This window comes from Chiloscyllium plagiosum, unplaced genomic scaffold, assembly GCF_037043375.1.
Source record: "Chiloscyllium plagiosum isolate Xiang-an unplaced genomic scaffold, Cpla_swu_hap1 HiC_scaffold_38, whole genome shotgun sequence".
NCBI classification, from domain to species: Eukaryota; Metazoa; Chordata; class Chondrichthyes; order Orectolobiformes; family Hemiscylliidae; genus Chiloscyllium; species Chiloscyllium plagiosum.
Window position 1 is genome coordinate 61,047,675 of NW_028270176.1, and position 26,007 is coordinate 61,073,681.

At 45.5% G+C, this 26,007-nt stretch overlaps 1 long non-coding RNA gene across 1 annotated transcript; it reads left to right on the forward strand.

The window, feature by feature from the left end:
- The first annotated feature begins 1,180 nt into the window (after nucleotides 1–1,180).
- On the forward strand, nucleotides 1,181–25,442 carry LOC148139538 (uncharacterized). Its single transcript, XR_015753645.1, has 6 exons — nucleotides 1,181–1,303; nucleotides 1,412–1,518; nucleotides 4,229–4,311; nucleotides 6,013–6,104; nucleotides 6,998–7,084; nucleotides 25,117–25,442. It is a non-coding gene; the product is annotated as an uncharacterized LOC148139538 (long non-coding RNA).
- The last annotated feature ends 565 nt before the right edge of the window (nucleotides 25,443–26,007 follow it).

Below are 26,007 nucleotides of genomic sequence, written 5' to 3' on the forward strand. Positions count from 1 at the left end.
CCGCACCCAAACAATTGTGAAAGTTAAATGTGGGAGGGGAATGGTTGGGTTACTCTTCAGAGGGTTGTTCTGGCTTGTTGGGCTGAAGAGCCTGTTTGTTTCCACACAGTAGGGAATCTGTGATTCAATCACAAATTATTTTAAAAGAGGGCAGATAGATTTTTGAAATATTGAGCAGTTGAGGGCTATGCGGATCAGCATAAAAGAGGTGTTGAGGTCTGGTTTGGCCAAGCCATGATCTGATGGAATGGGGGAACAAGCTGAATGCGATGAATACATTACTCCTGCTCCGATTCCTTGAGGCTCTATTTCATTTGTTTTTTTTGTTTCCAAAGAAGAATGTGATACAATGTGCTAAAGATCTCTGATGTTGTGTAAAGGAGTGAAAATGGGGTGTTTATGTACTGATTCAGATGGCATTGATTCATCAATCACAGCTATACAGTCATGAGTAGGAAGGCAATTCCCTCCATGAATAAAGGAAATCTACTGCAGAGCTCACACAAAGGGAATTCTTACCCTCAGTAAACTCTCCCATCACATTACCCAACATATCAGATAAAGCAGGACGCACTGCGCATGTTCTCGCCAACAAAGGGACTCCGGGTGATTGATGGCAGCACCGGACCAATGAAAGGACGGCGGGCGGAGCTGGATGACCTAGCGGGATGTTGGTCCTCCAACCAATCAACGTGAATGAAAGGCGGAGCTAAACTAAACCATGTGATCATCCTCGCGCGCGGCGCAGAGTCGCTTTAATGAATGCTCGGGAAGTTATGGAAAGAAAGGATACGGTAAGGAAAGAAATAAACAGGGAAACAGGAGAAAAACTGTGTTTCTATGAGCGGAGAGGTTTTACAAACAAATTGTCCACGTCAGAAAACACAAATTTGAACGTCCCAGTCCCGTGTTTGCAGTAAATGAGGAATTGCCTCAGCGCGGCTGCAGGCCTGAGTGAGCGCCGCCATCTTTATTCGGGACGATGACTCACTGTACACGTGCGGAGCCGCCATCTTTGTAGGGTCAAGGTGCAGCCAGGCGTATAGAGTCATTGTGATCATAGCAGCCCATACTGCTCTGATTCACCTCTGGGCTCCCTCATGGCCACTTTGTCAATATCTAGCTTCCTTAGTGTCGAACCATGAGTGTATTTTTGGTCTGTTTACTACTGTATTATGACTTTTATAGACCCTTTGCAAATGAGTTTTTCATTGCGGCCCAGCCCCTGACCATGTGCTGCTCGATTATCAGATTACTTTTTTCTTGAATATTTTTGACAGTCAAGAATTCTTTTTTCCAACAAGCAAGTGTATTTTTCTTCCATTTCTGACTATCAAATTCTGCACCATTTTCATTCCCTGTAATCCATTTTGCACTGCATGAAACATCAACTGCGTTTCTCCTTCCACAGATACCAGTGATTAATGCCAAAGCCCTGTTGCCTGTAGAGAGGGTGATGTTTGACTTTCTTGTACAGCTGCAGTTTGTGTGGTGAAGGTGCTCCTACAATGAGGTTGGGTAAGTGGCATTATAGATTATTCATTCAGCAACAATGATGATTTGAAAATAATGTCAAATCAACAACAGTTTGTATTTTTATTATCATGCTTATAATTTCACAAAAATACTATTGAGAACTTTAGACATAAGGCCAGAGATGGAGATATTAGGTCAGGTGACCAAAAGCAGGTTTTGAGGGATGTCTTAAAGGTGGAAAGCAGACCTGTGAGATTTTGGCTGCGAATTTCAGACCATGCTGCTTCAGCAACTGTAGAAACAGCCACACAGATGAAGTAATGAATTAACAAATGGTTGGGAGTCTCAAAGAAAATGGGTTGTCGAGGTCTCAAAGTGTGTGTGGTGCAGGGAGCTAGGGATTATCACAGTCAGGAATTAAATCAAGTGTGAGAAATTTAAATTGAGGGATATTGGCCACATGCTGGTAGGTGAGACTAGATTGGGTTGGGATATCTGGTTGGCATGGACGGGTTGGACCGAAGGGTCTGTTTCCATGCTGTACATCTCTATGACTCTATGTTGTTGCTTATGAATAGGAGGCTTTTGATGAATCAACAAGCAGATAGTTAGATGTTCTTGAGATTACAGGGAAGTTGAATGTGGGAAGCTGGCCAGGGAGTGAGTTTGGATAATGAAGTCTAGAGATAACACAATGTGGATGAAAGTATATGAGCTGAGACAAGGGTGAAATCAGCTAGAAATAGTGATCTTGGAGTGGGACTGAGCTATCACCCTCACCTCACCTCTGGGATTCAGCTGGTTGTCAGGTTGTGAATGAGGGCGGTGACACAATCGGGAGCTGAGTGGCCCTGGTGGAGCCTAAAGTGAGTGTCGCTCAGCTGACTGTTGCAGAGCAGCTGCTGCTTGGTAGCCCTGGTGATGACATCTTCCATCACTTTACTGCTGATCGAGTGTGGACTGATAGATGGAAATTGCCTGGGTTGGATTGTCCTGTGTTTTTGTGTTGAACATCCCTGGGCAATGTTTCGCATTTTTGGTCGATGCCAGTGCTGGAGCGGTACATGGCTCGGTGGGTGGCAAGTTCTGGAGCACAAGCCATCAGTATTATTGCCAGAATATTGGCAGGGCCCGTAACCTTTGCACTACTTAACCATTTCTTGATGTTATTCAAACTGAATCGAACTGCTTAAAACTCACATCTGTGATGTTGGAAACCACTGGAGAAGACTGAGATGGATCATCCCGCTTTGCACGTCTGGCTGAAGATTGCTGCAAATGCTGTCATCTTATCTGGTGCATGGATGTGTGAGGCCCCTCCATCAGTAAAGGTGGGGATATCTGTGATGCTTCCTCCAGTGAGTTGTTTAATTGTCCATCACCGTTCACAACTGGGTGTGGCAGAACTGCAGAGCTCCGATCTGTTCCATTGGATGTTGGATCACTTAGCTCTGTTGCTTGCTGCTGATGCTGTTTGATATGCAGGTAATTCTGTTTGATAGCTTCACTAGATTAGCACTTCACTTTTAGGTCTGCCTGGTGCTGCTCTTGGCAAGCCCTCCTTTACTGTCCATTGTGATGGGTGAGAGCAGGATTTACAACCCCATGAGATTACAGATTGTGCTGGAGTACAGTTCTGCTGCTGTTGATGTCCCACAGTACCTCATAGATACCCTGTTTGAGATCCTACATCTCTTTGAAGTCTGTCCCATTTAGAACGGTGATAGTGCCACTCAACACAGTGGAGGTTTTCTCAACTTTAAGGCAAGGCATTGTCTCCAAAAGGAACATGTGATGGTCGTTCTTACCGATAACTGTCATGGCCAGGCGTATCTGCAGCTTGTCAATTCATAACAATAAGATCAAGTATGTTTTTTTCCCTCTTGTTGGTTCCTTCACCACCCGCTGCAGACTCAGTTGAGCAGCTATGTCCTTTAGGACCTGGCCAGCTCAGTCAGTAATTCTGTTGCAGAGCTAGTCTCGATTGTGGACATTGAAATCCTGTACCCAGAGTACGTTTGACACCATTTTGTTGCCTCAGTGCTTCCTCCAAATGTTGTTCAGCACGAAGGAGAACTGATTCATCAGCCAAGGGAGGACAGTACGTGGTAATCAGCAGGAGCCATGAGACTCCCGGGGCGAATCCTCCCTGTCTGTACACCACTGTGCCACCACCTCTGCCTGGTCTGTGCTGCCGGTGGGACAGGACATATCCAGAGATTTTAGGAGAAATTGAAGACTGCAGATGCTGGAGGTCAGAGTCGAGAGTGTGGTGCTGGAAAAGCACACCAGATCAGACTGATGAAGGGCTGAGGCTCAAAACGTCGATTCTCCTGCTCCTCTGATGCTGCCTGACTGTTGTGCTTTTCCAGCACCACACTCTCAATATCTAAGATGGTGATGGTGGTGTCAGGTCATTGTCTGTAAGGGATGATTCCGTGAATATGACTATGTCAGGCTGCTTCTTGATTAGTCTGAGGTACAGCTCTCCACATTTTGGTACCAAAAACTAGATGTTAGTGAGGAGGACGTTGCACCATCGAGAGGGCTGATTCTGTGGTTGTAATTTCTGGTGCCTTGTTAGATGCCACATGGTCCATCCAGTTTCATTCCTGTGTTGAGACTTTGCAGTGATTAGTACAGTGAATAGCTGGATGGGCTGCTGTCAGGTTGGCAGGATTTTTTTACCATTGACAATGGTTTCATGGAAATCAGGAGATTCCTAATTCCAGTTATTTTTTCGTGAATTCAGATTCCACCATCTGCCAAGACGGGATTCGAACCAGGACTTCAGTCGTTTGTTTTAATATTCTGGATAAAAGCTAAATACATCAGGTTTGTTCACTCATTTTAAATATCACTAACCCTGGATTTGTTTCTTGTAAAACACTGTCCATCATCCTGTCTCCTCTATCCTCCCCTCCAATAACATGAGTGAGGAGCACATGGAGTTTCTCTGTCACCATGACTGAGATAATCCGATCTGCTGCTTCCCTCCCTCCCACTAGCCCACTGAGCCAAACTGCCTCACGTGGTGTTCCTGGTTTTTGTCCTAAACCTACATCGTTCTCCAGTCTCTTGTTAAGCCTTATCAGAGCTCATCTTCACAATTTACCCAAAGCTTGCTAAATCACAGACTTTCCAACACTCTGTCTCCTCCTCCTCCTCACCGATTCACAGATATTGTTCCTTGTTCTGTCTGTCTGTCTTTTCTGGTTATGCCCTTCTCTCCCCTTCTTTGAAAAACTTCCTTTTGACCTCACGGTTTTTGGAAAATCCTGCTCCATTTCCACTCTCTCTTTCCTTTCTGAATTCCTTGCATTTGGTGTCCCTCCAGTATCTATCCTTGCTCTCCCCTGTATCTCAACTACATACTGCCAGGAGTTGACATTGTGAAAAAGCACCATGTTAGGTTTCACATGTACACTGACACTGTCCAGCTCTCCCTCCCCACCATCCCTCTCCATTGTTCCACTGTTACTCAGTTACCAAACTGCTTATCACATTCCCACTACTTGATTAGCTGCAGTTTCCTCCAATGAAACATTGTAACGGTTAAACCCATTGTCTTCAGTTGTTATTCCAAATTCCTTTCTATTAATGCTGAGCCTCTCCCTCTCCCTGGTAACTGTCTGAGGCAGAAATACGTTCTTCACAATATTGCTGTTATATCTGACCCCAAGGTGACCTTCTGATCAGACATCTGCACAATCCCAAACACCAGGAATTCCAATCTCTTAAACATTGTTTGTCTCCTCCTCACCCCAGCTCCATTGCTACTGAAACCCCTTACCCGCCTCTGTGTCGCCTAAAACTTGACGAATCTGAAGGAGAGCCCTTGATTCCGCGACTGACCCGGAATCTGGTTCCAGACTTCCCTCCCAGTATTTACCCTCAGACACATCCATTCAGTATTTATCCTGTCAAACCCCTTAAGAATCCCATCTGTCTCAATGAGATCACCTCTCTTTCTCCAAAATCCAGTGAGTAGAGTCCCAACCTGTTCAGCCTTTATTTAAAAGATAACCTCTCCAAACCAGGGATCATCCCAGTGAATCTTCCCTGCTGAAAAATGTGTTGCTAGAAAAGCACAGCAGGAGAATCAATGTTTCGGGCATAAGCCCTTCTTCAGCTTATGCCCAAAACGTTGATTCTCCTTCAGCTTGGATGCTGCCTGACCTGCTGCGCTTTTCCAGCAACACATTTTTCAGCTCTGATCTCCAGCATCTGCAGTCCGCACTTTCTACTAGTGAATCTTCCCTGAAATGCCTCCAATAAAGTGACACATTTCCTTATCTAAAGGGACCAAAACTGCTCACTTTACTCCAGATATGGTGGTCTCACCACCACTTCCTCACGTTACTCTCAGGTATATACTCCAAACTCTCATACTGAAAACCCTCTAAACAAAACATTCCATTCCCCTTCCTGATGACCTATTGTAACTATGTACAGTAATCCTGCGAAACGAGGAGGGGATGGTGTGAGTTTCTCACTTGAACTGAGAGTGACAGATTTTATAAACTTGTATTACAGGATATTACAGGTGGACATTCAGATGGTAATCTCAGTAAATGTTCTGCCAAACTCTGAATTAATCAGTACATCAGGACCTGGATATTCGCATTGTGAGTATTGCGTTCCAGATCAATCCCATTTGCTGCTTAAAAATTCTCCTTTGAATAATCACATTCTCTCAAAAGGTCTCCCCAAGCCATCATGTGTTATGTAATCCTTTTATAATGATGTGATGAGTGTAAGGTTTATTATTCGAATGTGTAATTTTTGTATAAGGATGCCTCAGAGAGGGAGCAGAATATTCTTAAAGGGGAGAGTAACCATTTTGAGGGGAGGCTGTTGTTTATTGGTATCAATGACATAGGAATAGAAGAGTTCACATTGTTGGATCATTCGAATCTCTTGTGGGGTAGAATTGACCTCCATCAGAAGGATGGATTGTACCTGCACTGAAAGGGAAGAGTTGCTAGTGCTATTCAGGGGGCATTAAACCAGTGAAGGAATGTGGGTAAACCCAGAGAGAGAGTGAGGAAGAGTGAAGTCTGACGCTGGTACAGTTCAGAAGTCAAACAGTCAAGGCAGGCAAGGGCAAGGCACAGAATGAGCAGTTACACTGCATTTATTTCAATGTAGGAGGCCCGATAGGTCGGGCAGAGGAGCTCAGCGTATGGTTTTGAACATGGCACTGGGATATTACAGCAATTACAGAGGTATGACTTAGGAATGGTTAGGACTAGCAGCTTAATGTTCCAAGGTATAGATGCTATAGCAAGGATAGAAAGGGGGCAACAGAGCAGGGGGGTGAGATGGTTTTGATGAGGGGTAACATTATGGCTGGGCTTCAGGAGGATATTCCTGGAAGTACATCCAGGCAAGTTGTGCAGGTGGAACTGAGAAATAAATAGTCAGCGGGGAATTGAGAAGCAAATTTACTAACAGATCACTTATCTGTAAGAATAGTATGATTGTATACAAGACTTGACCTTTTTTAATTCATTCACAGGATGAGGGTGTCACTGGCTGGGCCTCAAGGGCAGTTAAGATTCAACCACATTGCTGTGGGTCTGGAGTCACATGTAGGTCAGACCAGGTAAGGATTGCAGATTCCTTCCCTGAAGGATATTAGTGAATCTCATGGGCTTTTTTTTTTGGCAACAATCAACAATGGATTCATGATCTTTAATAGATTCTTACTTCCACATTTTTATTGAATTCACATTCCACTGTCTGCTGTGACGGGATCCAAACTCTAGGCCCCAGAACGTTATCTGGTTGTCTGGATTATCCATCTAGCGATAGTATCACTAGACCATTGGGCAGGGTGAGTGACTGAGGTATCAGTGGGGCAGCACATCAGTACCAAATATCCCATGGTCTCTGTGGAACATAGAAAGGGCTGGGGAGGGAAATATATCCCTGGTGGTGGGGTCTGACTGTAGGTAGCGGAAATTGCAGAGGTTAATGCGCTGTATCTGGAGATTCGTGGGGTGGCAGGTGAGGACCGGTGGATTATATTCTTATTGTGGTTGGAGGGGTGGGGGGAAGGCGGAGGTACGGGAATGGAGGATATGCATTGGAGGGCATTGTTGATCACGTGGGAGGGAAATGCAGTCCTTGAAATAGGAATCCTTTCTGGGATGTCCTGGAGTAGAATTGCTTCTACTGGGAGCAGATATGGCAGAGGCGGAGGAATTGGGAGTACAGGTTCATGTTTTTACAGGGATATACTCAAGGGAAATCAGATGAGCAAAAAGGGAACATGAAATATCTCTAGGAAATGGTTTAAGTAGAATCCAAAGCGATTCTACAAATATATCAAGGATAAAAGAAAAAACAGACAAAGAATACAACTTCTTAAAGACCAAGAAGGCCATCTGTGGAACAACAGGAGGTGGGAGAGATACTATGCTACTCTTTTCTGGAGAGTTTGGAGAACTTGATAGTTAACAACAGTGATAACTTGAAAAGTGTCCATGTTACAGAGGAGGTGGTACTGGATGTCTTAAATGGCATCAAGGTGGATAAATCCCTGGGTCCTGATCAGGTGTATCCCAGAAATTTGTGGAAAGCTAGGAAAGCAGTGCCCCTCCCTGAGGTATTTATATCATCGTTTGTGACAGGTGAGGTGCTGGAAGACAGGTGTTGTTATTTTAAAAAGGTGGTAAGGAAAGGCCAGGGAACAAGAGAACAGGCAGCCTGAAGTCAGTGGTAGGCAAGTTATTGGAAGGGATTCTGAGGGATAGGATTTACATGTATTTGGAAAGACCAGGAAAGATTAAGGATAGTCAACATGACTTTGTGTGAGTAATTCTCTCTTTCTAACTTGATTGAGTTTTTTTTGAAGATATGACAAAGATGATTGATGAAGGCAGACTGTGGACGTTGTCTATGTGGACACTGAACGATGTTCCACAAAGCAGACTGGTTAGCAAGGTTAGATAACATGGAATGTTGGGAGAACTAGCCATTTGGATACAAAACTGGCTTGAAGGTAGGAGGCAGAGGGTGGTGATGGAGGGTTGCTTTGCGACTGGAGGCGTATGAGCAGCAGTATGCTGCAGGAATGGATATTCGGTCCTCAAATAAATGACTTGGATGTGAATATATGAGATATAGTCAGTGGGTTTACAGAAGACACCAAAATTGGAGGTGTAGTGGACAGCGAAGAAGGTTAGTTCAGAATACAACAGGATCTTGTTCAGATGGAACGAAAAATGGCAGACTGAGTTCAATTTAGATAAATGTGAGCTATTGTATTTTGGAAAGGCAAATCAGGGCAGGACTTATACACGTAATGGTAAAGTCCTTCGCAGTATTGCTGAACAAAGAGACCATGGCGTTCAGATTCATTGTTCATTGAAAGTAGAGTCGCAGATAGGCAGACTAGTGAAGGTGGTGTTTGGTATGCTTATATTTATTGGTCGATGCATTGAATACAGAAGCTGGGACATCATATTGTGGCTGGACAGGACATTGATTAAGCCATTTCAGGAATTCTGTTTTAATTCAAAATCCCCTGTTCTGGGAAGGATGTTCTGAATCTTGAAAGAGTTCAGACAAGATTGACAAAGACTTTGCCAGGGTTGGAGGATTTGGGCAACAGGGAGAGGCTGGGGGTAATTTCCCTGAAGAGTCAAAGACGGAGGTGACTTTATGGAGATTTATAAATCGTGAGGGGCATGGATACGGTGAACAGCCGGGGTCTTCCCCCCCCCCCCCGCCAGGTGAGGTGGGTCCAAAACAAGAGCACATGGGCTTAAGTTGAGAGGGCAAAGATTTAAAAGGGATCTAAGGGGCAACGTTTTGAAGCTGAGTGTGGTGTGTGTGTGGAATGAGCTGCCAGATGAAGAAGTGGAGGCTGATACCATTACAACATTTGAAAGGCATCCGTGAATGGGATGGGTTTTGAGGGATAGGGCCCAATAGCTGGCAAATGGGACTCCAGTAGTTTAGGATTCCGAGTCGGCATGAACGAATTGGACCGAAGGTCTGTTTCTGTGCCGTCCATCTCTATGACACTAATAAATTAAGATGCGTTCCTCCTTTGTGGAGAGCTAGCAGAAGCACAAATAATTGTCCTTGGAGCTGAGACGGTTAAGCAGTGATTTGGACCAGGTGCAGATTTGTTTCCAAACAATTAATTTGCAGAGAGAGAGGAATTGTTAGCACGATCACAATTTTTCGTAACTACTTTCAGGTAACTGGCAAATAATGCAGAGTGAAAATGGGAACATTATTTCACTCAGTAAGTTCTGCACACCTGGAATAGGCTGAACGGCAGCTGGACACAGATTCAGCAGGTGTTCTCAAACAGATTTATAATTTTACTTTTTAAGGAAGGACTTAGTGGGCTTTGGGCAAGTGAGAGGGGAGTTGAGACAGATTTGCAGCATCTCCAGAGGGAGAGAGTACAGCCCCAATGGGCTGAATAGCCCCCAGCCCCTGTGCTCTGTGATACTGCCCCATTCACTGTGAATGATGAAACTCATCACAGGGAAGAGAGAGAGGATCCCACCACTTACCTCACAATGGGGCCCGGCTGATTGATCTCAAACAAGTACACTGTTTCGGAAAACGTCGGAGGTCACACTCTCAGGGGCATATCGCACTGACAAGCAAGGTACTGGTACAGAGACTGGCTCCAGTGTAATGTGAGGTATATGAGGTTCCTGGTCATCGATGGTGATAGGGGATTCTCTGGTATAGGGCACAGACTGCCGTTTCTGCAGCTGACAGTGAGACATCAGAATGGGTGGTACCTCCCTGGTGCCAGGGACAAGGATGTCTCGGAGAGGGAGCAGAGTATTCTCAAAAGGGAGTATGATCAGTGGGAGCTCATTGTACATTAGTACCAATGACATCGGAAGAGGAAAGGATGAGGTCCTGACGAGAGAATATAGCAAATTATCCTGGAGGATAAAAAGTAGGTCTTCGTGGGTAGTAATATCTGGATTACTCTTTGTGCCGCATGCTAGTGAGAGTAGGAACAGCAGGATAGAGCAGATGAATGTGTGGCTAAGGATCTGGTGCAGGGAGAAGGATTGCTATGTTTGGATCATTGGAATCTCTGCTGGGGTAGAATTGACGTGCATAAGAAGGATGGATTGTACCTGAATTGGAAGGTGTCTAATATCCAGGCAGGGAGATTTGCTAGTCCTACTCAGGAGGCATTAAACCAGTGAGGGAGTGGGGGGTAAACCTAAAGAGATAGTGAGAGAAGAGGTATTCTGAGGCTGGTACAGTTGAGAAGTTAGACAGTCAAGGCAGGCAAGGGCAAGGCACAGAACGAGGTGGGACAGAGCAGTTTCACTGCATTTATTTCAGTGCAAGAGGCCCGACAGGGAAGGCAGATGAGCTGAGGATTTGGTTTTGAACATGGGACTTGGATATCATGGATATTACAGAAACGTGGCTCAGTGATGGATGGGTATAGATGCAATGGGAAGGATAGAAAGGGGGACGAGAGGATGCAAAATGGCATTTTGGATTAGGGATACCTTTATGGTTGTGCTCAGGGAGGATATTATTGGGAGTATTTCCAGTGAAGTTATTTGGATGGAACTGGGAAATAAGGAAGGGATGATCACCTTGTTGTGGTTGTCTGCTTGGGTTTCGTCTGGTTGCTCGGGTTTCCTCCCACAGTCCAAAGATGTGTCGGATGGGTGGGTTATCCAGGCTGAATTGCCCATAGTGTTCAGGGGTGTGCTGGCCAGGTGGATTGCTCATTGGAATTGCAACGTTATAGGGGTAGGGTAGAAGGCTCTGATGTTCAGTGTGGATGTGATGGGCTGAATGGTCCGCTTCCACGCTGTCTGGATTCTCTGATAATTCTACTAGCTTTAAAATAGTTACAGAAAATAATAGACTAGATCTAATAGGTAGCCTTCTAAATTGGACAATTTCGATGGCACAAGGTAAGAACTTGCAAAGTTTGTTTGCGGGAGGTTATTTCCAGGGAAAGGGATGGCTGGAAAGGGGGAACATAAGAACATAAGGAAGAGGAGCAGGAGTAAGCAATCTGGCCCCTCAAGCCTGCTCTGCCATTCAGTAAGACCAGAGCTGATCTTTTCATGGCCTCAGCTCCACTTTCCTGCTCTTACTTGTAACCCTTAATTGCTTTCCTGTTCTGAAATCTACCTTTTGCCTTAAAGACATTCAAGATGAAAGCCTCAGCTGCTTTACTCAGCAGCAAATTCCACAGATTCACAACCCTTTAGCTGCAGACGTTGCTCCTGAACTCAGTCCTAAATCTCTCCACATACACTAACCCTCTCAATTCCAGGCCCAAACTAGTGACCCTCATCTGCACTCCCTCCAGTGCCAGTACATCCTTGCAGAAGTAAGGAGACCAAACCTGTACACAGTACTCCAGGTGTGACCTCACCAGCACCCGATGCATTTTTTTTAGAATAAGTGGCATCACGTTTGCAGCTTGCCAATCTGTCGGAACTGTCCCAGAGTCGAACAAATTTTAGTGAATAATCACAAGAGCATTTGCTATTCCCCCCCCCCCCCCCCCATCTCTGGGATGCTTTCTATCAGGGCCAGGAGACCCATCCATCTTTGGGCTCTTAGCTTTTTCAACAGTACCTCTTTACTGAGAATGATTGATTGTTTTGATGTCCACATCTGCCAATGCCTCCATAGGCCTGTGATAATGTGAGTACAGACACAGTATTTTCCTGTTAAGGCCAAGGCTGGTAGGTGTAGAGAATGCTGCATGACTAGAGAAATTGAGACTCTGGTCAAGAAAATGAAGGAGGGATATGGCAGGTATGGAGAGCTGTGTTTGTGTGACTCCCTAGAGGAGTATATTCTCGGGAAACCAGGAGAGCAAAAAGAGGACATGAGATAGCTTGGGAAATTGGTTTCAGGAGAATCCAAAGAGATTCGACAAATATACTATGGACAAAAGAGTAACCAGGCAGAGAATAGCAACCCTCAAAAATCAGTAAGGCTGTCTATGGAACCGCAGGCGGTGGGAGAGATTCTGTAAGTATTTCACATCAGTTTTTACTGAAAAATGATATGGAAGCTAGAGAGTTTGGAGAAATAAACAGTGATAACATGGCAATTGTTCATATTACAGTGGAGGAGGTACTGGATGTCTTAAAAAGCAGAAAGGTGGATAAATCCCAGGAATCTGAGCAGGTGTATCCCAGAACTTTGTGGGAAGCCAGGGAAGTGATTGCTGGGCCCCTCGCTGAGATATTTGTATCATCGATTACCACAGACAAGGTGCTGGAAGATGGGTGCCATTATTTGAGAAAGTTAAAAATCACACACCAGGTTATAGTCAAACAGGTTTATTTGGAAGTGTGCTTCCAATTAAACCGATTGGACTATAACCTGGTGTTGTGTGATTTCTAACTTTGTACACCCCAGTCCAACACAGGCATCTCCAAATCATTATTTGAGAAAGTTAGTAAGGAAAAGCCAGGGAACTATAGACCGGTGAGCCTGAAGTCAGTGGCAGGCAAGTTGTTGGAAGGGATTCTCAGGGACAGAATTTACATGTCATTGGAAAGGCAAGAAAAGATTAGGGATAGTCAGCATGGCTTTGTGCATGGAAGTCATTAACTTGGACTTGAGAAAGACACAAGGTTCCACATAACAGACTGGTTAGCAAGTTCAACACCATAGAATACAGGCGGAACTAGCTATTTGGATACAAAATTGGCTGGAAGATCAAAGAGTCATAGATGTACAACACAGAAGCAGAGACCCTTCGGTCCAACCAGTACATGCTGACCAGATATCCCAACGCAATGTAGTCCCACCTGCCTGCACCCGGCCCATATCCTTCCTATTCATATACCCATCAAGATGCCTTATAAATGTTGCATTCGTCCAACCTCCACCACTTCCTCTGGCAGCTCATTCCATACACGTACCACCCTCTGTGAAAACGTTGCCCCACAAGTCTCTTTAAAGTCTTTCCCCTCTCACCCTAAACTTATGCCCTCTAGTGCTGGGATCCACCACCCCAGGGAAGAGACTTTGTCTATTTATCCTGTCCATGCCCCTCATGATTTTATATACCTCTATAAGCTCACCTCTCAGCTTCCGACGCTCCAGGGAAAATAGCCCCAGTCTAGTCAAAATCTATTCAACCCCCAGCTGAGCGCAAATCCTCCAATCCTGGTAACTTTCTTGTAAATCTTTTCTGAACCCTTTCAAGTTTCACAACAGCCTTCCGATAGGAAGGAGACCAGATTTGTACGCAATATTCCAATAGTGGCCTCACCAATGCCCTGTACAGCCGCAACATGACCTCCCAACTCCTATACTTCATGTTCTAACCATATGCCGCCTTCACTATCCTATCTACCTGTGGCTACACTTTCAAGGAGCTATGAACCCGCACTCCAAGGTCTCTTTGTTCAGTAACACTCCTCAGGACATTACCATTAAGTGTATAAGTCCTGCTAAGATTTGATTTCCCCAAATGCCACTCCTCAGCTCATTCACTCATCTGATCAAGATCCCGTTGTACTCTGAGGTAATTGTTTTCACTGTCCACTACACCTCCAACTTTGGTGTCATCTCACTAACTATGCCTGCTATGTTCACATCCAAGTCATTCATATAAATGACGAAAAGTAGTGGATCCAGCACCGACCCTTGTGGCACTCCACTGGTCACAGGCCTCCAGTCTGAAAATCAATCCTCCACCACCACCCTCTGTCTTCTGCCTTTGAGCGAGTTCTGGATCCCAATTGGCTAGTTCTCCCTGTATTCCATGAGCTCTAACCTTGCTGAGCAGTCAGTGTCTTGGTGGAGGGTGCTTTTAGGACTGGAAACCTGTGGTGAGCAAAATGCTGTCAGGCTGGGTGCTGGGTCCACTGCTTTTTGTCATTTATATCAATGATTGCCATGTGAATATAGGAGCTATGGTTAGTAGGTTTACAGTAGACACCAAAATTTGAGGTGCAGTGGACAGTAAAGTTACCTCAGAGTACAATGAGACTCCGATCAAATGGGCTGAGGAGTGGCAGATGAAGTTTAATTTTGATAAATGTGAGGTTCTGCATTTTGGAAAAGCAAATCAGGGCCGGACTTCTACACTTAATGGGAAGGTCCTGGGCAGTGTTGCTGAACTAAGAGATCTTGGAGTACAGGTTCATAGTTCCTTGAAAGTGGAATCATAGGCAGGGTAGTGAAGAAGGTGTTTAGTATTCTTGCCTTTATCGGTCAGTGTATTGAGTACAGGAGTTGTGATGTCATTTTGCGGCTGTACAGGACATTGATTCAGTCACTTCTGGAATTCTGCTTTCAGTCCTGGTCTCCCCACTATCGGAATGATATTGTGAAACTTGAAAGGATTCAGAAAAGATGTGCAAAGATGTTTCCAGGGTTGAGAGATTGAGCTATAGGGAGAGGCTGAATAGGCTGAGGCTGTTTTCACTGGAGAATCGGATGCTGAGGGGTGACCATAGAGGTTGATAAAATCGTGAGGGGCATGGATAAGGTAAACAGCTCGGGTCTTATTCCTGTTTAGGTGAATCCAAAACTAGAAAGCACAGGCGTGAGGGAAAAGATTGAAAAGGGATATTAGGGGCAGAGTTTCAAGCTGAACGTGATACGAGTATGGAATAAGCTGCCAGAGAAAGTGTGGACGCTGGTATAGTTACAACATTTTAAATTGATCTCATTGGATATGTGATTGGGAAAGGTTTAGAAGGTTATGGGCCAAGTGCTGGCATATGGGACGAGATTAATTTAGGATATCTGGTCGGCATGGACAATTTGGACTGAAGGGTTTGTTTCTGTGTTGTACATCTCTACGACACTAATAAATTAAAATTAAGATGGGTTTCTCTTTTATGGAGAGTTAGCAGAAGGTCAGACAATTCTCCTTGGAGCTGGGAAGGTTAAGCAGTGATTTCGACCAGTAGTTGATATGTTTCCAGGGTATTTCATTTATAGAGAGACAGAGTGAGAAATTTTTAACGTCACAATTTTTAGTAACTACTTTCAGGTAACTGGCAAATAATGCAGGTTAAAAATGTGAAGATTATTTTACTCACTAAGTTCTGAGCATCTGGAACAGTTTGAAAGACCGCTGAATGCAGATTCAGTAGCTATTGTCAAAACAAATTTGAAATTTAACTTTTTAAGGAAGGATTTGGAAGGCTATGTCCAAATGGGAGGTGAGTTGGAACTGACTGGCACTATCTCCAGAGGGAGAGAGTACAGCCCCAATGGGCTGAATAGCTCCCAGCCCCTGTGCTCTGTGATGCTGCCTCATTCACTGTGAATGATGAAGCTCATCACAGGGCAGAGCCGTAGAGGTGTACAGCATGAAAATAAACCCTTTGGTTAAACTGGTCCATGCTGACCAGATATCCCAACCTAATCTAAGTCCCATTTGCCAACACTTGGCACATACACCCTTCCTATTCATATACCCATCCAGATGCCAAATGGTATAATTGTACCAACATCCTCCACTTCCCGACAGAAGATTCCATACACGCACCAACCTCGGTGGGAAAAAAAATTGCCCCTCTGATCCATTTTAAATTCTTCCCCTCTCATCTTAAACCTATGCCCTCTCATTCTGGACTCCCCCACCCCAGGGAAACGACCTTGTCTATTTATCCTACCCATGCCCCTCCTGATTTTATAAACCTCTGTGAGGTCACCCCTCAGCCTCTGATGCACCTGGGAGGATACCACCACTCAGGTCACAATGGGGCCTGGCTGACTGACACAGCTTCAGACCAATAGGAGAGTTGGCGTGATCCTCCAGCCAATGGGAGTGAATGAGGGGTGGGTCCAGCAGGCCAACACATGACCATCAGCTTTGCAGGCGCAGTGTCACTGTGAGGGGGAACTGAATGTGAAGGAGTGGGAGAGGCAGCAGAGACTGGGAGAGAGATGGAGGTGGTGTGGACTGGGAAGGTTGATAAACACTGTTTCAGTCTGCTAGACCTGAATTAGATACTCCGGGTAAATTGAAAGAACTGTGGATGCTGTAAATCACACATAACAACTGAAAGTACTGGAAAATCTCAGCAGATTGTAGGGTTCCCGACTGGGAGATGAGGTGTTGTTCTTCCAGCTTGTGGTGCTGGAAAAGCACAGAAGGTCAGGCAGCATCCAAGGAGCAGGAGAATTGACATATTGGGCATGAAAGCACTTCATCAGAAATGTGGGAGGTGGGAGAAGAGGGCTGAGAGATAAATAGGGAGGGGTGTTTGGGGTTGGGGGGAAGGGAGCTACGAAGAGACTAGGTAGATGTAGATGGGGTAGTGGTGAGAGGGTGGAATGGATAATTGGGAAGGAAGATGGACAGGTGGGACAGTTCAAGAGGCCAGTGCCGAGTTGGAGGGTTGACTCTGTGATAAGGTGGGGGAGAGGAGATGAGGAAACCTTGATGCCGTGTGGTTGAAAGGTTCCAAGGTCGAGGATGAGGTGTTCTTCCTCCAGGCGTCAGGTGGCTTGGATTTGGGGGTGGAGGACACCCAGGACTTGCATGTCCTTGGCAGCGTGGCGGCGGAGGGGATGTAGCTGAAGTGGTCGGCCACAGGGCGGTGGGGTTGGTTGGTGCATGTGTCCCAGAAATATTCCCTGAAATATTCCACAAGTTGGTGTCCTGACTCCCCAGTGTAGAGGAGACCACGTTGAGAGCAAAGGACACAACAGTTGAGGTGTTTGGGTGGGCAGGGAATTCTCTGCTGGATGTGGGAGGATCCTTTGGTGCCTTGGATGGAGGTGAGGGGGAGGTGTGGGCGCAGGTTTTACTCCACATGCAGTGGCAAGCGAAGGTGCTGGGAGTGGAGGATGGGTTGGTGGGGAGCTTGGACCTAACGAGGAAGTCACAGAGGGAATGGTCTCTGTGGAATGCTGAAAGGGGAGGGGAGGGAAACATATCTCTAGTGGGGTCTGATTGTAGGTGGTGGAAATGGCAGAGGATGATGTGTTGTATCTGGGTGGAAGGTGAGGATTGGGGGGATCCCATCCTTGTTGGGGTTGGAAGGGTGGGGTTCAAGGGCAGTGGTGTGGGAAGGGGAGGAGATACACTGGAGGGCATTGTTGACCACATGGGAGGGGAAATTGCAGTCCTTGAAATAGGAAGCCATTTGGTATGTTCTGGAGTGTTCTGCCAGCTTGTATCAAGCTTCACTGGAACACTGCAGTAAGCATGAGACAGAGATGTTGGACAGGGAACAGTCTTGTGTGTTAAAGTGACAGGCAACTTGAAGCTCCGGGACCTTTTTGCAGCCACAATGTAACTCATCAGTCACCATTTCCACCACCGCCACTCAGATGCTACCAGGTTCCTGTCTCCTCCACTAACAGCTTTCCACCCTCCCACCAGATTGTTATTCACTCCTTTGTCTTTCCAAATGTTCCTATCTCTCTTTGCGCTCTGTCCCCACCTATTATTTACTCTTTAACCCCTATCTCCTGTAGTCCAAAGATGTGCAGGTTCGGTGAATTGGCCCAGCTAAGTTTCCCGTAGTGTTCAGGGATGTGCATTAGTCCGGGGAAATGGAGAGTAATAGGGAGGGGAATGGGTCTGGGTGGGATGAACTTCAGAGGGTGGGTGTGGAATTGTTGGGCCGAAGAGCCCGTTTCCACGCTGTCGGGATTCTACTTTTCCCAGCTGTCACTGGTTCCGAGGAAGGGTCACGGAACCCGTGATCACCCTAGGTGTTTGCAGGAGGTGGAAAGGGGAGAGTGGCAGCACAGTGTATCTGTGTAGACTGGGAGGGTTTAGTCATACTCTGTGCAGGTCGTTAATCTGAATTAGAAAATCTTGGTCCCACATTTGCAGCAAAGTGGAAAACAGCTGTGGGCCTCAGGCAGTGAGAGATCCTGGGTTATGGCCGCCATCTATATTTGGGGCAGGGTACAGCAAGGCGCATGCACATGTCCTCATTTGGGGGGGGGGCGATTTGAAGATGAGCGTTTACACATCAAACACATACCAAGAGAAGTGTTCGCCTTCACTATTCACCTTGCACTGATTGTGAGCTTTGTTTTGCGAATTCATTTTCTAGGATATTAATTGAGAATAATTGAGACTGGGATCTCAAAAACAAGTTTCTACAGTCAGCGGAGTCATCAGGATCTGAATATCATTGGCATTTAACTGTGGAATGAGAAAGGTTTGTCTGTTCAGTCTGGGAAAATATCACCAATAGTTTTGTCAAGCAAAAAGCAGAAAGATGTTCAAGTTCATGGTCAGATCACCCTTTGGGTATGTGTTCATTTCTTGGCCCTGCAGCTGTGGAAGGAGGTATTGGCCTGAGAGAGAGCACAGATTTATCCAAATGCCAGATTTAGTCCCAATCACCCACTTCATGATGTTAACCTGTAAACCCCCTACTTCCAATTCCCTGCAAGCTTCTCATTGAAATTCCTTGTGGACTCAAATTCCAGCACTATTTCAGCAGAATCTGGAACATTCCAGATTCTGACAACTGTCTGTTCATTCAGAAACTGCTGAAGTCCATGTTGACTCAGGGGTTACAAAGGGCTGAATTGAAAGATGAGATGCTGTTCCTGAGCTCCCATTGAGATGCATTGGAACTGTACAGGAGGCTGAGGGCAGTGTAGGTGTGAGCAGACAATGAAAATGACAAGGCTGTACTGAGAGTGCTGTTTGGCTCAATGAGAATGTTTTGGAGTTGGGTGTAAATAGTGAGGTGAGACAGGGAGAAGGTGAAGCTGAAACTCAGTTTTAGTTCAGGCCATTCAGTAATTCACGTGGTCCCAATGGGAACAGCCAATTTGTCAGTGATACCTGCAGAGTATTTAAGGTGTTAAAGTATGACATATCTGCTGAAGTAAAGATTTTTTTAATTATAATGTACATGTTTGAAGTGAAGGAAGGTTGCTCACTCGTTTGAATTTTCTTAATGGGAGTAACGAGATGAATGTAGAGAGATGTTGTGATAGGAGACCTCAGACCCGTGGTGTGGTCCTCTTGTACAATGTGGGAAATAAGGGACGCTTCCTGTGTGCCTGACGGCTATGTGTGCTGCAAGTGTGTCCATCTGCAGTTACTGGGAAACTGCTTTTCAGACCTGGAGCTGTGAGTGGACTCACTGTGGAGCATCTGCAATACTGAGAATGTTATGGACAGCACATTTAGTGAGTTAGTCACACTGCAGGTGAGGGCTACACAGGCAGAAAGGGAATGGGTGACCATCAGATCAAGTAAAAGGCTCAGGAAGGGAGTGCAGGAGTCCCCAGTGGTCATCCCCATCTCATACAGATACTGTATCCCGCTTGGGATTCTATTAGGGCGGGAATGGGTGGGGTAGCTTCTCGGGAAATCAGCACCAGCCAGGGTCATGCCACCACAGATAGCTCCGCTGCACAGAGTGGGAGGAAAGAGAGGAAACACGGCTATAGTGACAGGAGATTCAGTGCTCGGTGTTAGGGCGGGCACTGCTGTGACCATAGACGTGAATCCAGGATGGTATGTTACCTCCATAAAGCTAGGATCCGCGATATCATGGAGCGGCTGCAGGACTTTCTGGAGCTGGAGGTTAAGCAGCCCGTGGTGGTAGAACACACAGATACCAACAACATCGCTAAACAGAGGGATGAGGGCCTGAAAGCGAGATATAGGGAGAGCAGAGATGCATTAAAATGTAGCTCCTGAAATGTAATAATGTCAGACTTACTCCCAGTGCCATGTGCTACTGAGAGCAGGAATAAGAGGGTAGATCAGCTGGATGTGTGGCTGGAGAAATGGTGTACCAGAGAAGGGTTTAGATTCTTCAGGCACTGGGACTGTTTCGGATTAGGTGGGACCTATACCAGCCTGACCGGTTACCCCTGGGCAGAGCTGAGACAAATCTGATGGGGGCTTTTGCAGTTCCATTGGTGAGGTTTTAACTAGTCTGGCAGGGGGTTGGGAACTAAAGTGCTGGCTTAGATGGGTCAGATTCAGGTCAGGGAATGGGAGGTAGAATATTAGTGATGTAGTCAGCAGCTCAGAAAGCCAAAGAAAAGGAGGATTAAACGAGGATTGAGTCCCTCTTCAGCCATCAGTCCTGCCATCTCAGAAATGTGAGTCAACAAATATGGAGCTGTATACATATCTATGACTCTATGTGCTTCAGCAAAATGGTGGAAATCTGCAATAAGAACATAAATTGCCGGACATCCTCAGCAAGTCTGTCAGCATCTGAAATGGTGACAGATGCAGGAAACATTGCAGCCTTGAAGAAGTGTTTGGATGATCACACCAGGCACGTGCGCTTGATGACCGGTATGGAGAAGATGGGGGCATTGTATTCAACAGTTTTAGACCAGAAACTCTGACCTCATTTTATTCTGTGTTTCTCTGAGATTCCCTCTTGTGGGAAGCAGTGGGAAATGTAAATGATGTGTGACCTTTGTCGTGAGAGGATTCGAGTACCGGAGCAGGGATCCCTTTCTGGAAGGGCCTTGGTGAGACCACACTTGGAGTACTGCGTGTACCTTTGTTCCCCTTTCCAGATGCTGCCAGACCTGCTGAGGATCTCCAGCACTTTCTGTTTTCTCTGTTGTAGAGTACTGAAAGGGGGGATTTGCAGTTGAGAAATTCAAATTGAATTTCATGTTCAATTTTGATAGTTACTGGATCCGTGCCGATCTGGATATCATTGGCCTTTTCATCTGGAAGGAAAGGTGTGCATTCTGCCTGTGGACGAATATTTCAAATGTCATTGTGGCTGGAAAAAGTACTGAGACAGCGAAGTCCATGTTAGCGGGGACTGTGGAGACAGATTTCATTGGTTTTTGAAAGTCTAAAAATCATGGCAAATTTCCCAGGAACAGTTAAGCCACAGATTGGTCTTGTATGAGGACAATTAACCATGAAACCAGAAAGACAAAAGGATTCCTGCATCATGGAAAAAGCTATGAAAATGGGATTGTTGTAACTGAGTGAATTATCGATCATGGATTGTAATCCATTGGTGTTGTCACGTCGGTTCCAGCACCGTGGGGAAACACGGGAAATGTGATGAGTGCAGTGTAGGTTTCAGTTATTAAACTGGAAAGGTGCAGAAGAAATTTACAAGGATGATGCTAGGTCTCAGGGGTCTGAGTTACAGGGAGAGGTTGGACAAGCGAGGATTTTTTTTGTTTAGAGCAGAGGAAACAGAGGGGGAATATATTAAAGAAGTGTATAAGATCATGAGAGGCCTGGGTAAGGTGAATGCACTCAGTCTTTCTCCCAAGGAACTAAGGACCGGAGGGTATCAGTTTAATGTTAGAGGAGAAAGAATAAAAGGGTAGCTGAGGGGCAACTGTTCTAAACAGAGTGTGGTATGTATATGGAATGAACTGCCAGTGGAAGTGGTTGAGGCAGGTCTGTTAACAACATGTAAAAGACATTTGGACAAATACATGGATAGGAAAGTTTCAGAAGCAGATGAGCCAAGTGCATGGAAATGGGGTTAGCGTGGATGGACATTCTGATCGGTATGGGCCAGTTTGGGCCAAAGGGCCTGTCTCTGCTGTAGGATTCTATGACTCTAAGTGCATTTGCTATTTCTCCCCCTAACTCTGTTGGTATCTTGGGATGTATTCCATCAGGGCAATGAGACTTGTCTACCTTTAGCTCCATTATCTTGCCCAGCTCCAACTCTTTCACGATAATGGTCTCTCTAGGTCTTCACCTTCCTCAGTCTCCTTATCAATTACTGGCATGGTCTTCGTATCCTCCACTGTGAAGTCTGACTGCTGTGTCCTCATATTCCTGAACCCTGCTGAGTAGGAATAACTAGGCACAGAACTCTGAGAGGTCTTCTTTGAGTCTTTATTGATGAGACATGGCAGTTATCTGGATATTTTACGTGCAAAATGCCTTCAGGGAGCATCAGGTAACTCCCCGCCTGTCCGGTGTACGGCTCCCTTTCTTCTACCTTTGTGGTTTGTGGTTTTGAATAGAGACTATCTCTCAGGATTATCTCCAAGGCAACAGCAGTTTTAAAAAGTCTAGTTCAGTTCAGCACTTTGTGGTTAAACCACACACCCCTCCCCCCACGCCCCTTTGGCCCCCTCAAGTATCTGACAGGCACTTCAGTTTCAGTGGGGCTGTCTATCAGGATTCTGATGTGGAGGAGCCGGGGTTGGGGTGGGATGGACAAAGTTAAAAACCACACAGCACCAGGTTATAGTCCAACAGGTTTATTTGGAAATACAAGTTTTTGGAGTGTGCTGTGATTTTTAACTTGATCAGGATTATCTCTATGGTAGCAGTTAAGTGCTTTAACAATTACAGAGGCCATATGTTCCCAACACAACAGGTTCCCCTCCAGCAGTGTAAACTGCTATTCTGGCCCTGGAGATAGCTACTCATTACATTTTATCCCGAATCCCATCAAGCTTTCTGTTGATTTTTGAAGTTTTTCTAATCTCCCAGTTTCTCCTTGGTCTTTACCAATTTGTGTGCCTTCTATTTTAATTTGATAGACTCCCTTATTTCCTTAGCCACCCACAGCAGATTACTCCTTTTCCTAAAGTCCTTCCTTTTCACTGATATATGTTTTTACTGAGCACTTTGAAAAATTGCTTTGATATTCCTCCACTGTCTGTCAACTGTCCCACCGTAAAGTCTTTGCTTCCAGTCTATATTAGCCAACTCCTGCCTCATCCTATTGTCGTCTCCTTTGTTTAAGCACAGGATCTTGGGATTGGATTTAATTTTCCCGTTTTCCATCTGTGTTCTAAATTCAACCAGACTTCTCAAGTCTTTTATCAGATTACGTGGGGAGGCAGTGTTTTGGGTTTCATTGTCAAAGACCTTGGCTTTGTAGTAAAGTATAGGATAGATATTCCCAACAGAGTATTCTGGATGCTGTGAATGTCCTACACAGTCTAAAACCATAAATCACTGTCTCCCCTCAGTTTAAAATTGCAAAGTGATTATCTCCTACTCGCTTCCTCACTATCTAAGTTTGGAACGCTAATCCACCTGAGTATCCTGCATTTTCTGAAGGTGGTGATTTTTGGATTCAGCTTTCCAATTATTACCGTAAGAAGATAAGCACTGGGCACAGGAGAGTCAATGCAGCCCTTCGAACCATCTCCACCATGATTCCCTGCTCCACCTGCTGCCCCTTATTAACCTCCCCACCCCGCAATTGGCTGAATGTATATTCCTTACATCAGAAATCGAGTTTTCTAAGCGGATATCTCAGTAAAACCCAGTGACAGCTCACATGTCCTGTGTGTCTGAATGGGGATCGGATACACAACACCCTCCACCCCACACTTTTCATTCACCATGAATGACCTCACCTTGCTCTCAGCTGGATTTTCCTGCCTGCGCTCTCTCACCCTTCAACTCATTGCAAATTAAACATCTGTATCTTTTCATTAAGTTTGCTCATTGCCCAGGCATCTACTGCATTTTGAATAGGGAATTCCACAGATTCAGAACACATTGAGATAGGTACATTCTTCTTCATGAGAATAGAATAGAATTCCTATAGTGCAGAAACAGGGTATTCATCCATCGAGTCCACGCCAATCCTATAGTGAGCATCCCATTTAGACCCATCCATTCCCTGTAACCCTGCATTTCCTGTTGTTAATTGTCTAACTGGCACATGCGTGGACCCTGTGGGCAATTTAGCATGGCCAATCCATCAAACTTGCACATCTTTGGACTGTGGAAAGAAACCGGAACACCCAGAGGAAACCCACGCAGACATAGGGAGAATGTGTAAACTCCACACAATTGCCTAAGGCTGGTCTCAAACCCGGGTCTCTGACGCTGTGAGGCAGCAGTGCTAGCCACTGAGTCACCTCTCTTAAAATTTGCTGCCCCTTATTAACCTCCCCACCCTGCAATTGGCTGAATGTATATTCCTTACATCAGAAATCGAGTTTTCTAAGCGGATATCTCAGTAAAACCCAGTGACAGCTTACATGTCCTGTGTGTCTGAATGGGGATCGGATACACAACACCCTCCACCCCACACTTTTCATTCACTTTCCAGCAACAGGTCTCCAGAGGCTTCATGGGGACTATAACTCACACAATCCCTGAGGCAGGGATCACACGTGTGCAGGGAAACCTGGTACTGTAAATGTACAGAATGTGGATGGGTTTTGGGGCATGTGTTTTGGGTAACCAGCAGAAAGCATTCACACTGTGATTTGGTGGAGAAGGGGCACATCTGTTTATAGTATTGATCAGTTGGGGGGTGGGGTTAAAGTGCCATCACACTCACGTGGAACCAAGTTCCATCCCCAACTTGTTGTAATGCTGGGAATCGACCTCTGAGAACAAAGAAGGATCTGACCCATTCTCCCAGCCTGAAGGTTCCTCTACTGTCCAGGATCTGCCACCTCCCTGTCTGTTTCCTTTTGTTTCATTCTGCTGTTACATTATTGACTTGCAGCAACTGAAGGGAAAGGAAGTGAACCCAGAAAGGGTGCAGCGTCTAACCAGGGGCGGAAGTGGTGGCATGGATCTGTTTATCAACAACTCCATGAGAATGCGGAGGGTGTACATTCTGGGGTAGCAGAGTCAGAATGGTGGGAGAGAGGAAGTGGGCTGCAGGGTTACAGATTTGGGGGAAGAAAGGGGAAAAATATTCCAGAAAAATTAGAATTATCTGTTCTGAATTTCTAACCTGTACATATTCCTTTATACAGGGTGATTGATGGTGAAGATTTGCAGACTGAAATCTCAAAATTATGTGCAGATTGTGATTAAGTTTAACAGCATTTGAAGAACCAAAGATGGAGAATCACTCGGCCAAAATCCTGCAACACTCTCCCTCCCAGCATTATCGGTCTATCTGCACCAAATGGACTGCGAATGGTTCAAGATAGCAGCTCACTACCGTCTTCTCAAGGGTAACGAGAGATGGGGAATAAATGCTGGCCGAGACAGTGATGCCCATATCCTAGAAATGGTTTCTATCTCGAGTTGCTGAAACCTGGTTGATGTTACTGCAGGATGACGAGGGACGCTGAGTGCATCCTCTAGGAAGAGCACCATCATATTACCCCTGCCTATACCCACACAGTAACACAGCAACGTCACTGGAACAAAAGGCAGTGAAACCAAAGGAGGACTTAGATATAGTTCTTCGAGGTAAAGCCATCAAAGGGGATTGGAGCACAGTAGGAACAGGAGACTGAGCTGGATGGTCAGCTGTTTCCCATTGAATGGTGGAGCAGCATTGAAAGCCTGAATGGCCTCCTGCTGCTATCTCCCAGGTATGTATATAGCCATGGAGCCCGGGTAGGAAGGAGTCGGCAGGGATTCTCCAGGAGATTGCACTTCCACAACAGTTTTCAGTGAGGGATGGTTTGATGGATTTTATTGAACATTTGTCTTTAACACAAGGTTTGTACATTTTGGCTATAAAGTGTTGTAAAAGTTTTTTGCACAGCAAATAAAATTAAAGAAAATAAATTGAACTGTCTGAATATAACAGTTTTAAAGCTTTCAACCTCCTGTAAAACAAAATCCTGTCTAGTCCCAGACACCATCACTTTCCAGTTACTCAAACTCCAGGGAAATATTCCCTCCCTGTC